Source organism: Hyperolius riggenbachi, chromosome 10, assembly GCF_040937935.1.
Source record: "Hyperolius riggenbachi isolate aHypRig1 chromosome 10, aHypRig1.pri, whole genome shotgun sequence".
NCBI lineage: Eukaryota > Metazoa > Chordata > Amphibia > Anura > Hyperoliidae > Hyperolius > Hyperolius riggenbachi.
In genome coordinates, this window is record NC_090655.1 from 256,698,048 (window position 1) to 256,714,895 (window position 16,848).

Genomic DNA, 16,848 nt, shown 5'->3' on the forward strand with positions numbered 1-16,848 from the left:
GTACCCATGTGGGAACCTGCGGTGTCCACCCGCAGCTGAACACGACTATTTACGACCCTGGGACTTCAAGTGAAGTTTCTCAGGACGTAATTATACTGCACCTGGTGCAGTAAGTAGTTAAAGTGCATTCGAGGTGAACTTTTACTCATTGCATAATTGTGTTCCTTTCCTATTGTTTATAGGGCATTCCTCAAGCCAAATACTTTTTTGTTTTTGTTTTAATACTCTAATTCCCTATAAACTAAATAAACCACGCCCACAGGTTTTCAGAGAGCCTTGGCAGTAGCAAGGGCTCATGGGAGCTCAGTCTGGGCAGGGGGAGGAGGTGTTATAAGCCAGAGGCGGAGGGAGGAGGGGGGATTAGGTTTTTTTCACAGTCTGAGTGCTGATGGTGCAGATAAGCCTGCCTCTGTGTAATGTTTACAAACAACATGGCTGCTGTCATTGTATCACAGGAGGAAAGAAATAATCATATTCTATTAAATCTGTTTGCAGGTAGATTTGGTGTGTAAACTAAACTTTAGATAAGATATAGACAAGTTACTTGTTATAGTTCGTTTTTCATCTCGGATCCGCTTTAAGAAGGCGTACTACACTTCTTTTTCCAAATTCACAAACATTTCTCAAATGCGGTAGAAGTTTCATAATAAAATACATGCTTGAATTCACTAAGCCCTGCTCAGCAAGTCTCCCCAGCTGTGGAGTAGGTCAGGCAGAAAACTGTGAGTCGGGGTCTTTTCTGTCCAGTGCATCCCCGGCATCCCTTTCTATATGCATACTTCCACTAGAGGGAGCTCAGAAAAGCCTTTTAAAATGTCTCCTCCTCCTCTGCCATCCTGAAGTCCCACCCGGCAGAGTATCAGATCAAATGGGGGCGAGAATCAGGGCTGTGTAACACTCCCTATTGGCTGTCTGGCTCTCACTATTGGCTGTCTGTTACACCTGACAATGTTACCACATGGAGATTGTGAGTTACTGGCTGGTCAGAGCTGTAGGTTATTATCAAACAATTTTACTTGATTTACCAAATGCTTTAATCCTTGTAAATTGAAATTTCTTGACATTACCGCACACGTTAGTAATTTTCCTCACTAGTCGGTAATTTTACTTTTCGGTGCAGTAACAGGTTTAGTGAGTTTTCACTTGGCAAGATGATCTGTAAAATCAGCTGTTTTCTGCATTACCGAATACATAGTCTACATTTGATGTGCATTGAGGGCAAGTGCTAAGCTTTTCTTTTGTGGTCTGTTTCTGATGGAGCTTTGTTTAATGTAAAGTGAAAAATGTAATAATTAAAAAAAGAGGCCTTTTTTCATTTACTGAGTGTGGGAAATGTTCTAGGTGTCCCGTCTGACACTTGTGCTGATTGTGGGAAATGTCTTGGCCATCCTTCAGACAGATATCTCATATTCTATACAGAAGAGAATTTACTCCAGTGAGAAGTGAAGAGCAGAGTGTGGGAAATGGTGGCAGCATAAATCACATTTGGGGTCACATCAGATCTCACACAGACCTATTCATGGAGGACACAACAGAGGGTGCTGAATAGATCAGAAATACCCCAGTTCTATAATGGGCTGCAGGGATGATTATCAGTCCCCAGGACCTCTGGAAGCTCCATATTTCAGGCAGGTGGGACTTTTCCTGCTGTGAGCTGCAGATGTGGGGGTATTAGGAGCTGCCATTCATCCAGACTGATCCGAGGAAAGGAAATTTCCCTCTCTCTGTCTCTCTGTTTTTGTTTTATATTCAGCAAACATGAAGAGGTTTGAGCTGAATGCACAAAGTTTACTGGTGATTCCTCTACCTGGTAAAATGCCTCTGTACCTGTGCCATGTACCATGCTCAGACCAAACAACTGTCAGTTAGGGCATGGCTGTCCAAATGGTGGCCCGCATGCTGCATCCGGCCCTTGAGAGCTGTGGCCAGTCTGTTTCCTGTGTTGCTGCACTTCCTCTCACTACTTCTGCCACGCCCACCTCTCTCTCTGCTACCCCAAGCCTTTACATTGCTGCTCTACCCTCCTTAGAGCAAGTCTACATAGTTGGGCAGCACTGTTTAGGGCATGACAGGAGGTTGGTGTGGACCTTTAATCTCTGGGCATAGTACAAAGGCATGTAGGATTGGCCAGATACAGTATTACGCTGATGAGCAGCTAATTAGGTTACCAAGTTTCTCCAGTATGTAACTAGAAATCCCTGTTTTTTTAACAAGGCTATGGACAATCCCTGTACTTATGCAGAGGCAGCTGATGGCTTAATCTGGAATGCTATTTATAATATGGTCACACAAACATGGTTATAGGTCACACATGGCTCCCTGTGAGCAGCTGTCAGAGCAGCCTGTGGGCAGCCAGCAGACCTCCGCTGGGTGGAGCAGGAGGTGGGAGGGACATGAAGACACAGCTTGTTCTCATCCCAACAGGGTGACCTCCCTTCACCTCCATCCACTCCACAAGATTCTGCCACAAAATACCAGATGCCATTGCCAACCTTCACACTACCCGGACTGCAGAGCTCACAGGAACCAGAAGCAGAAGGGAGCAGGGATACCCTTCAGTATGGCCACTCTGTAAAGGGTGACACTGCAGGGAGATGGGGTGCTGCCCTTGTGTAGGTGTAGAGTACAGAGGATCTCAGCAGAGCAGCCACAAGGCCAGAGAGAACACAAGACCCATCTGTAAAGACTGGAGAGCTCTGGGGGGACAGGTGTGACACAACAAGGGGCCTCTCACCATAACAGATGGCTGGGATAGCAGAAATGCAGAGCCTCAGCAGCACACACTGTGCCTGTAACAGCCGGGACATGCTGGAGGCAGCAGGGGCAGATGGCTGGGATAGCGGAAGTGCAGAGCCTCAGCAGCACACACTGTGCCTGTAACAGCCGCGACATGCTGGAGGCAGCAGGGGCAGATGGCTGGGATAGCAGAAGTGCAGAGCCTCAGCAGCACACACTGTGCCTGTAACAGCCGGGACATGCTGGAGGCAGCAGGGGCAGATGGCTGGGATAGCAGAAGTGCAGAGCCTCAGCAGCACACACTGTGCCTGTAACAGCCGGGACATGCTGGAGGCAGCAGGGGCAGATGGCTGGGACAGCAGAAGTGCAGAGCCTCAGCACCACACACTGCGCCTGTAACAGCCGGGACATGCTGGTGGCAGCAGGGGCAGATGGCTGGGACAGCAGAAGTGCCTCAGCAGCACACACTGTGCCCGTAACAGCCGGGACATGCTGGAGGCAGCAGGGGCAGATGGCTGGGATAGCAGAAGTGCAGAGCCTCAGCAGCACACACTGTGCCTGTAACAGCTGAGACATGCTGGAGGCAGCAGGGGCAGATGGCTGGGATAGCAGAAGTGCAGAGCCTCAGCAGCACACACTGTCTCTGTAACAGCCGGGACATGCTGGAGGCAGCAGGGGCAGATGGCTGGGATAGCAGAAGTGCAGAGCCTCAGTAGCACACACTGTGCCTGTAACAGCCAGGACATGCTGGAGGCAGCAAGGGCAGATGGCTGGGATAGCAGAAGTGCAGAGCCTCAGCAGCACACACTGTGCCTGTAACAGCCAGGACATGCTGGAGGCAGCAAGGGCAGATGGCTGGGATAGCAGAAGTGCAGAGCCTCAGCAGCACACACTGTCTCTGTAACAGCTGGGACATGCTGGAGGCAGCAGGGGCAGATGGCGGGGATAGCAGAAGGGCAGAGCCTCAGCAGCACACACTGTGCCTGTAACAGCCGGGACATGCTGGGGGCAGCAGGGGCAGATGGCTGGGATAGCAGAAATGCAGAGCCTCAGCAGCACACACTGTGCCTGTAACAGCCGGGACAAGCTGGAGGCAGCAGGGGCAGATGGCTGGGATAGCAGAAGTGCCTCAGCAGCACACACTGTGCCTGTAACAGCCGGGACATGCTGGAGGCAGCAGGGGCAGATGGCTGGGATAGCAGAAATGCAGAGCCTCAGCAGCACACACTGTCTCTGTAACAGCCGGGACAAGCTGGAGGCAGCAGGGGCAGATGGCTGGGATAGCAGAAGTGCCTCAACAGCACACACTGTGCCTGTAACAGCCGGGACATGCTGGAGGCAGCAGGGGCAGATGGCTGGGGTAGCAGAAGTGCCTCAGCAGCACACACTGTGCCTGTAACAGCCGGCACATGCTGGAGGCAGCAGGGGCAGATGGCTGGGATAGCAGAAGTGCAGAGCCTCAGCAGCACACACTGCCTGTAACAGTCAGGACATGCTGGAGGCAGCAGGGGCAGATGGCTGGGATAGCAGAAGTGCAGAGCCTCAGCAGCACACACTGTCTCTGTAACAGCCAGGACATGCTGGGGGCAGCAGGGGCAGATGGCTGGGATAGCAGAAGTGCCTCAGCAGCACACACTGTGCCTGTAACAGCTGGGTCATGCTGGAGGCAGCAGGGGCAGATGGCTGGGATAGCAGAAGTGCAGAGCCTCAGCAGCACATACTGTACCTGTAACAGCTGGGTCATGCTGGAGGAAGCAGGGGCAGATGGCTGGGATAGCAGAAGTGCAGAGCCTCAGCAGCACACATTGTGCCTGTAACAGCCGGGACATGCTGGAGGCAGCAGGGGCAGATGGCTGGGATAGCAGAAGTGCAGAGCCTCAGCAGCACACACTGTGCCTGTAACAGCCGGGACATGCTGGAGGCAGCAGGGGCAGATGGCTGGGATAGCAGTGGTGCCTCAGCAGCACACACTGTGCCTGTAACAGCCGGGACATGCTGGAGGCAGCAGGGGCAGATGGCTGGGATAGCAGTGGTGCCTCAGCAGCACACACTGTGCCTGTAACAGCCGGGACATGCTGGAGGCAGCAGGGGCAGATGGCTGGGATAGCAGAAGTGCAGAGCCTCAGCAGCACACACTGTGCCTGTAACAGCCAGGACATGCTGGAGGGAGCAGGGGGCAGATGGCTGGGAGTGGCAGGAGTGCAGAGCCTCAGCAGCACACACTGTGCCTGTAACAGCCGGGACATGCTGGAGGCAGCAGGGGCAGATGGCTGGGATAGCAGAAGTGCCTCAGCAGCACACACTGTGCCTGTAACAGCCGGGAGGCAGCAGGGGCAGATGGCTGGGATAGCAGAAGTGCAGAGCCTCAGCAGCACACACTGTCTCTGTAACAGCCGGGACATGCTGGAGGCAGCAGGGACAGATGGCTGGGATAGCAGAAGAGCCTCAGCAGCACACACTGTGCCTGTAACAGCCGGGAGGCAGCAGGGGCAGATGGCTGGGATAGCAGAAGTGCAGAGCCTCAGCAGCACACACTGTGCCTGTAACAGCCGGGAGGCAGCAGGGACAGATGGCTGGGATAGCAGAAGAGCCTCAGCAGCGCACACTGTACCTGTAACAGCCGGGACATGCTGGAGGCAGCAGGGGCACAAAAACATAAACAAGGAGCAGTAAACTCAACAGGAATTTGAATATCACCCCTATCAAGAAGGGGGAGCCAGAGTGTGATAGACAGTGGACTGTAAACAATCAGGTTTCACACATGTGACAAAATACAAATTTTAATGAATAATTGCACATGGACAAAAAGCACCCTCATCCCCCCAATAAAATTACACTCAATCGTGTCTAATGTCTGATGAGATAAAATCAAACCACTATTAACGACCTATGTTATCCACATACAAAAAGCACACCCATCTCTGCTCACATCCACACCTGAGCAATGCTGAATCGTAGAGTCTGAACAGACTAATGATCATGTTCAGAAAGCATGCTATGGAAGATTTAGAGGGATTAGCAGTGTTTGGGTACATTGCGCCGGTGTTAAACACAATTGTCCACGGGGTTCAAGCACTTCAAAGGGGGACCCTTCGAGGCCCCACAAACAATTCAGCTACTTTTGTGGTTAACAATGGCTCAGTAAAAGAATATGATTGCTGCAAATACGGTGTGCTGATATACTCGATTGCTGTGGACAATTGTGTTTAATACCGGTGCTACGTACCCCAACGCAGCTAATCTGATCTGACCACCCGCAGGTGCTGGTCTGGTGTCTTGTCACTTTGTATTCGGTGGGTGAGCTCTTACTTTACTTTTATCTAATCTCCTCCATATAGATTCTACATAGACCGATCCCCCGATCACTTGCTACTCTCCACTGGCATTTCTCTTGGGTGTATTACATATTGAAGGATCTTATGAGAGGTGCATTTGAGATTTTTGCATACCCTAGATTTGAACTCCAAGAGAAGAGACCCAGCACCGTCTTCAAGTGTATTATAAGCTCTTTTATTTATTTAAGGCATCAAAAAGACAAAAAGGGCAAGTCTGTGCGACGTTTCGAGAGGCGACTCCTCTCTTTCTCAAGCTGACAAGCCCTCTGAATACATGAAACACAATCAGCCTTAAATAGTCCTTACTCCACTAGGGAGCCAATCAAAATGGTCTGGACGCCCTGTCATCAACCAATTAGGTTAAGTTCCTGCTTGCAGGCCCTCCCATCTGGTGGAGGACCTGATAGGGAACTACATCTATTTATACACTCCAATCATTTTAAAATGGCCGCTAGAGGGCCGACCAATGGGGGTAGAGCATGTTCTGAATAGAAAAAACGTCATTCAACCGTCATGCGGAAATCCGCATTGAAAATCCACATAAGGTTGCGTTCAATGCGTATGCGTAAAAACGTACGCGTAAAAACCATAATCCAATACTATGACCACGCGGAAATCCGCATTGGATATCCGCATATGATTAAAATTAATGCGTATGCATAAAAACGTACGCATAAACACCCGGAAGCAAAAAATCGTCTCAACCATAGACGTTTCAATCCAATCGCCTATACCGGTTACGCATAAAATTGATCTTTACAGATTGAAAAATGTACATGCTCCTAACCCTAATAGGAATGAGTGTCAACAATATATAATAAGAGAAATCTGAAAAAAATATAAAAAGAAAAAAATGACAAAACTCACGCTAGGTGTCTGGCGGCCACCCACAGCGGCGGCCAGACACCGAACGTCACAATAGAAATAAACCACATCTCACCCTCCCAGACTGGCGTCCGCCTTAATCGCGGCGGCCAGTCTGGGCTAGCGAGAACAAAATTACCAATTCTGTCCCGACTGGCGTCCATCCCTGGCGGCCAGTCGGGAAAGAAACAGGCAAAAAAATCTAAAAATATATGCTTTGAAGGCCAGCCCGGACTGGCGGCCACATATCAGCGGCGGCCAGTCCAGGAGAGCCAACAAATCAACATAGTCAATAAATAAATATATTTTTTTCAAAACCAATAATAATAAGTTTTGCTATAAGCTCCTCTCCCCCCCGACCGGCGGCCACCAATTGTGGCCGCAGGTCGGGAAGGATCGGGAAAAAAGAAAACAGAACCAACCCAAAAAGAAGACTCCAGGCGTCCAGACCAAACAATAAACAACAAGACATCTATCTATAAACACATGGACCCAACTCGCACTCCCGGTTAAGACCCCCTGGACCAAGGGCATCCAGCTTCCTAATCCAAAACAACTCCCGTGTCAATAGTAATTTGACCCTATCACCCCCCCCTGCGTGGTGGGGGGACAGAGTCAATCACCTGGACCCTCAACTGGCTAACATTATGGCGACAGGCAGAAAAATGGCTAGCAACCGCTTGTTCAGATGTGCCCGAGGGGATAGCTGACTTATGCGCAGAGATGCGCATTTTAAGTATCTGTGTGGTCATCCCCACATAAATCAATCCGCAAGGGCAGCGAAGAAGATATACAACATATGCAGAGTCACATGTGTAATAACCATTAATTGAAAAACGTTTCCCTGTAGTAGGGTGTGTAAAAGTATCTCCTTTAACAATGGAATTACACATATGACACGACAAACAGGGAAAAGTCCCTTTTCTTATAGTAGTTAAATTGGCAGTTCGAGAGCCAATATCTGCCCTCACCAAAGTGTCACCAACTGTAGGAGCCCGTCTATATGACATAAGTGGATATTCCTGAAATGTGGAAAACCTTGTTTTAATAAAGGCCAATGTTTCCTAACAATCTTCTCAATTTGTTTGGAATTGGTTGAAAAAGTAGTGACCAGAGGAATCCGATCGATCTGTCTGGAGCGTGATCTTTTAAAGGAAATGGCCAATAGATTTATTCAAAGAGATTATCCTCTAGATTTGTGCAATCCCTTTAGCCGATCCTCCCCAATTAAAAGATCACGCAGGGGGGGTGATAGGGTCAAATTACTATTGACACGGGAGTTGTTTTGGATTAGGAAGCTGGATGCCCTTGGTCCAGGGGGTCTTAACCGGGAGTGCGAGTTGGGTCCATGTGTTTATAGATAGATGTCTTGTTGTTTATTGTTTGGTCTGGACGCCTGGAGTCTTCTTTTTGGGTTGGTTCTGTTTTCTTTTTTCCCGATCCTTCCCGACCTGCGGCCACAATCGGTGGCCGCCGGTCGGGGGGGAGAGGAGCTTATAGCAAAACTTATTATTATTGGTTTTGAAAAAAATATATTTATTTATTGACTATGTTGATTTGTTGGCTCTCCTGGACTGGCCGCCAGTCCGGGCTGGCCTTCAAAGCATATATTTTTTTGATTTTTTTTGCCTGTTTCTTTCCCGACTGGCCGCCAGGGATGGACGCCGGTCGGGACAGAATTGGTAATTTTGTTCTCGCTAGCCCAGACTGGCCGCCGCGATTAAGGCGGACGCCAGTCTGGGAGGGTGAAATGTGGTTTATTTCTATTGTGACGTTCGGTGTCTGGCCGCCGCTGTGGGTGGCCGCCAGACACCTAGCGTGAGTTTTGTCATTTTTTTCTTTTTATATTTTTTTCAGATTTCTCTTATTATATATTGTTGACACTCATTCCTATTAGGGTTAGGAGCATGTACATTTTTCAATCTGTAAAGATCAACTTTATGCGTAACCGGTATAGGCGATTGGATTGAAACGTCTATGGTTGAGACGATTTTTTGCTTCCGGGTGTTTATGCGTACATTTATACGCATACGCATTAATTTTAACCATATGCGGATATCCAATGCGGATTTCCGCGTGGTCATAGTATTGGATTATGGTTTTTACGCGTACGTTTTTTACGCATATGCATTGAACGCAGCCCCATGCGGATTTTCAATGCGGATTTCCGCATGACGGTTGAATGACATTTTTTCTATTCAGAACATGCTCTACCCCCATTGGTTGGCCCTCTAGCGGCCATTTTAAAATGATTGGAGTGTATAAATAGATGTAGTTCCCTATCAGGTCCTCCACCAGATGGGAGGGCCTGCAAGCAGGAACTTAACCTAATTGGTTGATGACAGGGCATCCAGACCATTTTGATTGGCTCCCTAGTGGAGCAAGGACTATTTAAGGCTGATTGTGTTTCATGTATTCAGAGGGCTTGTCAGCTTGAGAAAGAGAGGAGTCGCCTCTCGAAACGTCGCACAGACTTGCCCTTTTTGTCTTTTTGATGCCTTAAATAAATAAAAGAGCTTATAATACACTTGAAGACGGTGCTGGGTCTCTTTTCTTGGAGTTCCTGCTTGCTGTTCCTGGAGACAGAGGGACAACGACCAATAGCACGTCACATCTAGATGGTTGGGTGCTGCCTGTAACCACTTGTTCACTACCCTAGATTTGATACACACGTTGGAGTTGTATATTGTTGGCTCTTTATTGCTATCATATTATGTGATCCATTGTATCATGAATTGATTTGTGTGTGTGTAATATATATATATATATATATATATATATATATATATATATATATATATATATATATATATAATTTTTTTATTTATTTATTTATTTATTTTTGCTTTTTGCTACTGGACTAACACTTCTTGCAGTGTTTTAAACGTTAAGTCCCAAATAAATACTGTTTACACTTTTGGACATTTTTTGTGTGGATATTATTTATTTGCTATATGGATGTTTATGGTGTCATGAAAACTTGTGGCTATCAAAAGGAGATGGCAACCAATAGTCACCCAACGCAAACCCACCGAGCCCAGGGTCCTGCCTGCTTTATGGGCTCCTATTGCTGCTATCTGGGATTGGGGGGGGGGGGGGTACAAACTGGTCATCTAATGCTGTTATCTGAGGGATGCATCACATAGGGGTCACCTAATGCTGCAGTCTGGGAGGAGGGAGATGAGGCAGCCTGATAATTATGCTATCTGTGGAGAGGACAACGTGGCCACCTAATGCAGCTTTCTGGGGGAGTTGGTCAAAGGGGCCACCAAATGTTGCTATCTGGGTGGAGGGGGCAAAAAGGCCACCTAATGCTGATATCTGGGAGGGACCACACAATGCTGCTATCTGAGGTTGGGGGATGAGAGTGCCACCTAATGCTGCTATTTGGGGTGGGGTGAATACCAAGTGGCCACGTAATGCTGCTGAGCATGGTGTGTGTGTGTGTGTGGGGGGGGGGATGGTAAGGGGGCCCACATAATGCTACTATCTGAGGAAGGGGGAATAGGGGGCCACCTAATGCTGCTATCTGAGGGTGGGGTGAATACCAAGTGGCCACGTAATGCAGCTGAGCATGGTTTGTGTGTGTGTGTGTGGGGGGGATGGTAAGGGGGCCCACATAATGCTACTATCTGAGGAAGGGGGAATAGGGGGCCACCTAATGCTGCTATCTGAGGGTGGGTTAAATACCAAGTGGCCACGTAATGCTGCTGAGCATGGTGTGTGTGTGTGTGTGTGGGGGGGGGGGGGTGGTAAGGGGGCCCACATAATGCTACTATCTGAGAAAGGGGGAATAGGGGGCCACCTAATGCTGCTATCTGAGGGTGGGGTGAATACCAAGTGGCCACGTAATGCTGCTGAGCATGGTGTGTGTTTGTGGGGGGGGGGGGGGTGGTAAGGGGGCCCACATAATGCTACTATCTGAGAAAGGGGGAATAGGGGGCCACCTAATGCTGCTATCTGAGGGTGGGGTGAATACCAAGTGGCCACGTAATGCTGCTGAGCATGGTGTGTGTGTGGGGGGGGGGGGGGTGGTAAGGGGGCCCACATAATGCTACTATCTGAGGAAGGGGGAATAGGGGGCCACCTAATGCTGCTATCTGAGGGTGGGGTGAATACCAAGTGGCCACGTAATGCTGCTGAGCATTGTGTGTGTGGGGGGGGGGAGGATGGTAAGGGGGCCCACATACTGCTACTATCTGAGGAAGGGGGAATAGGGGGCCACCTAATGCTGCTATCTGAGGGTGGGGTGAATACCAAGTGGCCACGTAATGCTGCTGAGCATGGTTTGTGTGTGTGTGTGTGTGTGTGAGGGGGGGGGGGGTAAGGGGCCCACATAATACTACTATCTGAGGAAGGGGGAATAGGGGGCCACCTAATGCTGCTATCTGAGGGTGGGGGATGAGGGGGGCACCTAATGCTGGTATATGGAAGGGTGCGAAGGGGCCACTTGACGCTGCAGATGCCCATGTTACTGCTTAATGCTGCAATTTCAATTGAGGCCTATGGAAGCATCGGAAAAAATGTGTTTTTATTTTTGTGTCGGGGAGGCGATTGGCGGCGGAACGGGGGCTTAGGTTAAGGTTACGTGTGTGTGTGTGTGTACTAAAATTTTACAATTATTCTTTACACTTTAAAAGTAGATTATCAGTAAATTAACAGATTTTCTACTAAAAATTCCCAGGCGCCCTTTTATTACTTAATGTATGCCTCGGGGGATTCACAGGTACATTTTTGCCCAAGGTCCCATTTTATTTAGCACCAGCAACTATCTAGGAACTAATATTTTTTATAATAATGGAATGTGGGTTCATCTGTAGATGAGGATGTTTTGCAGTAACAGAGAATAATAACAATAGTGAGAAGTGCACAAGTCAACAAACAGAGGCTGCAGTTAGCCTATTTACCACAAGATGGCGACATCACATCTGTCAGGTGGAACACACAGATCGGAAATAATTAAGACAAATCCAGGAAGTGATGCAACACTTGCCGGGAGAGACTACGTTGTTGAAAAAGGTAATTGTGTGATTCTTGTTATATCCTAGCAAATGTACTGACCATTGGGCATTGCAAATGTTGTAGGATACACTGTAGTGACATTAATACAGATATGGGTATGGGGGAGCAGTGGGGAGATTAGTACAGACATGGGTATGGGTGAGCAGTGGGGAGATTAGTACAGACATGGGTATGGGGGAGCAGTGGTGGGATTAATACAGACATGGGTATGGGGGAGCAGTGGTGGGATTAATACAGACATGGGTATGGAGGAGCAGTGGTGGGATTAATACAGACATGGGTATGGGGGAGCAGTGGGGGGATTAGTACAGACATGGGTATGGGTGAGCAGTGGGGGGATTAGTACAAACGTGTATGGGAGAGCAGTGGGGAGATTAGTACAGACATGGGTATGGGGGAGCAGTGGGGGGATTAGTACAGACATGGGTATGGGGGAGCAGTGGGGGGATTAGTACAGACATGGGTATGGGGGAGCAGTGAGGGATTAGTACAGACATGGGTATGGGGGAGCAGTGGGGGATTAGTACAGACATGGGTATGGGGGAGCAGTGGGGGATTAGTACAGACATGGGTATGGGGAGCAGTGGGGAGATTAGTACAGACATGGGTATGGGGGAGCAGTGGGGGGGATTAGTACAGACGGGTATGGGGGAGCAGTGGGGAGATTAGTACAGACATGGGTATGGGGGAGCAGTGGGGGATTAGTACAGACATGGGTATGGGGAGCAGTGGGAGGATTAGTACAGACATGGGTATGGGGGAGCAGTGGGGAGATTAGTACAGACATGGGTATGGGGGAGCAGTGGGGGGATTAGTACAGACATGGGTATGGGGAGCAGTGGGGAGATTAGTACAGACATGGGTATGGGTGAGCAGTGGGGAGATTAGTACAGACATGGGTATGGGGGAGCAGTGGAGGGATTAGTACAGACATGGGTATGGGGGAGCAGTGGGGGATTAGTACAGACATGGGTATGGGGAGCAGTGGGAGGATTAGTACAGACATGGGTATGGGGGAGCAGTGGGGAGATTAGTACAGACATGGGTATGGGGGAGCCGTGGGGGGATTAGTACAGACATGGGTATGGGGGAGCAGTGGGGGGATTAGTACAGACATGGGTATGGGGGAGCAGTGGGGGGATTAGTACAGACATGGGTATGGGGGAGCAGTGGGGGGATTAGTACAGACATGGGTATGGGGGAGCAGTGGGGGGATTAGTACAGACATGGGTATGGGGGAGCAGTGGGGGGATTAGTGCAGACATGGGTATGGGCGAGCAGTGGGGGGATTAGTACAGACATGGGTATGGGGGAGCAGTGGGGAGGTTAGTACAGACATGGGTATGGGGGAGCAGTGGGAGATTAGTACAGACATGGGTATAGGGGAGCAGTGGGGGGATTAGTACAGACATGGGTATGGGGGAGCAGTGGAGGATTAGTACAGACATGGGTATGGGGGAGCAGTGGGTGATTAGTACAGACATGGGTATGGGGGAGCAGTGGGGGGATTAGTACAGACATGGGTATGGGGGAGCAGTGGGGCGATTAGTACAGACATGGGTATGGGGGAGCAGTAGGGAGATTAGTACAGACATGGGTATGGAAAAGCAGTGGGGAGATTAGTACAGACATGGGTATGGGGGAGCAGTGGGGGGATTAGTACAGACATGGGTATGGGGGAGCAGTGGGGGATTAGTACAGACATGGGTATGGGGGAGCAGTGGGGGGATTAGTACAGACATGGGTATGGGGGAGCAGTGGGGGGATTAGTACAGACATGGGTATGGGGGAGCAGTGGGGGGATTAGTACAGACATGGGTATGGGGGAGCAGTGGGGGATTAGTACAGACATGGGTATGGGGGAGCAGTGGGGGGATTAGTACAGACATGGGTATGGGGGAGCAGTGGGGGGATTAGTACAGACATGGGTTTGGGGGAGCAGTGGGGAGATTAGTACAGACATGGGTATGGGGGAGCAGTGGGGGGATTAGTACAGACATGGGTATGGGGGGATTAGTACAGACATGGGTATGGGGGAGCAGTGGGGAGATTAGTACAGACATGGGTATGGGGAGCAGTGGGGGAGATTAGTACAGACATGGGTATGGGGAGCAGTGGGGGGAGATTAGTACAGACATGGGTATGGGGAGCAGTGGGGGGATTAGTACAGACATGGGTATGGGGAGCAGTGGGGGGAGATTAGTACAGACATGGGTATGGGGAGCAGTGGGGGGATTAGTACAGACATGGGTATGGGGGAGCAGTGGGGGGATTAGTACAGACATGGGTATAGGGGAGCAGTGGGGGGATTAGTACAGACATGGGTATGGGTGAGCAGTGGGGGATAAGTACAGACATGGGTATGGGGGAGCAGTGGGAGGATTAGTACAGACATGGGTATGGGGGAGCAGTGGAGGATTAGTACAGACATGGATATGGGGGAGCAGTGGAGGATTAGTACAGACATGGATATGGGGGAGCAGAGGGGAGATTAGTACAGACATGGGTATGGGGGAGCAGAGGGGAGATTAGTTCAGACATGGGTATGGGGGAGCAGAGGGGAGATTAGTACAGACATGGGTATGGGGGAGCAGAGGGGAGATTAGTTCAGACATGGGTATGGGGGAGCAGTGGGGAGATTAGTACAGACATGGTTTGAAAAACAAAACGGTGAGAAACCGAGAGCCCAATCTAATGTAGTATTTTCAATAAATCAAATAATCTTATGTAGATGAAAAAGATATACTCACAAACGTGGGTCACCAAACAGGCGACCACTGGACAGGCAGGTGGGGAGAATTATGACCTGACCCCACTCAGGCTAAAAAGTCGCTCTCTGTAGATAGAAAAGGATGGGGATATACCCCTCCACCAAGGGTGGACTATTGTATGTGATAAAACAAGGCTAACAGAGGCGCCAGCAAAGAATAAAATCACTTAAAGAGGAGCTGTTGGGTATAGGGTCTCAGAGAAAAAAAACACATATATCGTAGCTAAAGATTGGCTGTACTTACATTAGATATGCATTTCACTGTCCATGTTTGGATTTCACAGAATTTTTATATAGTATTTGCAGAGATTGATGCTCCTGACAGCTTATGGCAGGTTCCATGTTTGTCTGTTTCCTATGAAGCCAAATGTGTCGTCATGTCCTGCCTGCTTCCTGATGATTCACTCACACAAAAGATCCGTAATGGAAAACACTACTGTGCAGTGAATATTGATTAGCCATGTGGCTAGGAACAATAGCGGGCTCCTGCAGTGTACTCTGCCCTGAGATTTTTCAGTGCTACGCTGTTGTAACATGAGCCTGTACTTTCTCACTAGCAGCTGAGGGGAGGACCCAAGCAGCCCCAGAATGCTTTGCAGTATGGTATGCGGCCTGTCGTCCTTTTAAGAGCTTGGGTCTAACAGCCTTGCAGTTCAGCACACATCAAAAGTAAGAGAGATTTTTAACTTCAGTATTGCCTTTTTGGCTTCCTTCTAAACTGTTTAACACAGGAGAATAGAGGTTTAAATTCGCTTTTGCAGCCTGACAGTTACTCTTTAAAAGCCGTTTAAAAGGAAGGAAGTGGGTGGACTCACCTCCCTCAAGTATATCAATGACCAGGCCAGATGAGCCGTTATACACAATATAGCATTTATTTATAACAATTTCCAAATGTGCAACGCGTTTCACAGGCCAATCTCCTGCTTCATCAGGCAATTAAGTGTGGAGAACACAATAGAAGGTCTGTCAGGAAACCAGAGCGCTTTATTAATTGGTAATTGTTCACTGTATTTATCTGTATACTTTACATTTTTCACTTCATTGTATGTTAATGTTTTGTTTGTTTTAGGATAGAGTTTCTGTGGGTCATTGGCTCATCCCCCTTCGTCGCCCCATTGGAGATGGAATTCTCGTAATGTGAGTATTATTGTGTTTATATGTTGCTAGGAGTCAGGATACACCTGGGAGCTGGGCAGCTGTCCACTCCCTGGTTGCACCCATGTGACAGTCATGCGGAGATAACACATCTGGTTGCTAGGGACGTACGGTTTGAGGTGCCGATACTATGCAGCTTCTTCCTTACATGCCCTAGTAACCCTACACATGTTTGTTTACATTTATGATTAGGTCAGGAACGGCATGACGTGTATTTGTTTTACCAGTTTTCACCAGGGCTGTGGAGTCGGTACAAAAATCATCTGACTCCAATTCCAGTTATCCTAAATTGCTCCAACTCTTCGACTCTGACTCCTCAGTTTATGAAATCTGTTTCTGACTACCTGACTCCACAGTATTTGCAGAGCTTTGGAATGGGTACTTTATTATTATTTAGTATTTATATAGCACCAACATCTTCTGCAGCGCTGTACAGAGTATGTATTGTCTTGTCACTTAACTGTCCCTCAGAGGGGCTCACAATCTATTCCCTACCATAGTCATATGTCTATGTATGTATCGTGTAGTGTGTGTATCGTAGTCTAGGGCCAATTTAGGAGGAAGTCAATTAACTTATCTGTATATTTTTAGGATGTGGGAGTAGGTACAAGAAAACCAACGTTTTGTAAAAGTAATACCTTTTAATGGCTACCTGATGAAGTTAAATGATGCAAGCTTTCTGGGAACTAGTCCCTTTCTTCAGGCATATGGGATGAAACCTGCATGCCCAGAGGAAACCCACACTGACAAACTCTGTGCAGATAGTGCCCTGACTGGGATTCGAAATGGGGACTCAGCACTACAAGGCAAGAGTGCTAACCACTACGCCACCATGCTGCCCGTGGAATGGGTACAAAAATCATGTGACTCCAGGTAAACAAAAACTGCTGTGAATCCACAGCCCTGGTTTTTACAGCGACCACAGCTTGTTACAGGGGGCTGTCGTGGATCCACAGAGCCTCAGTA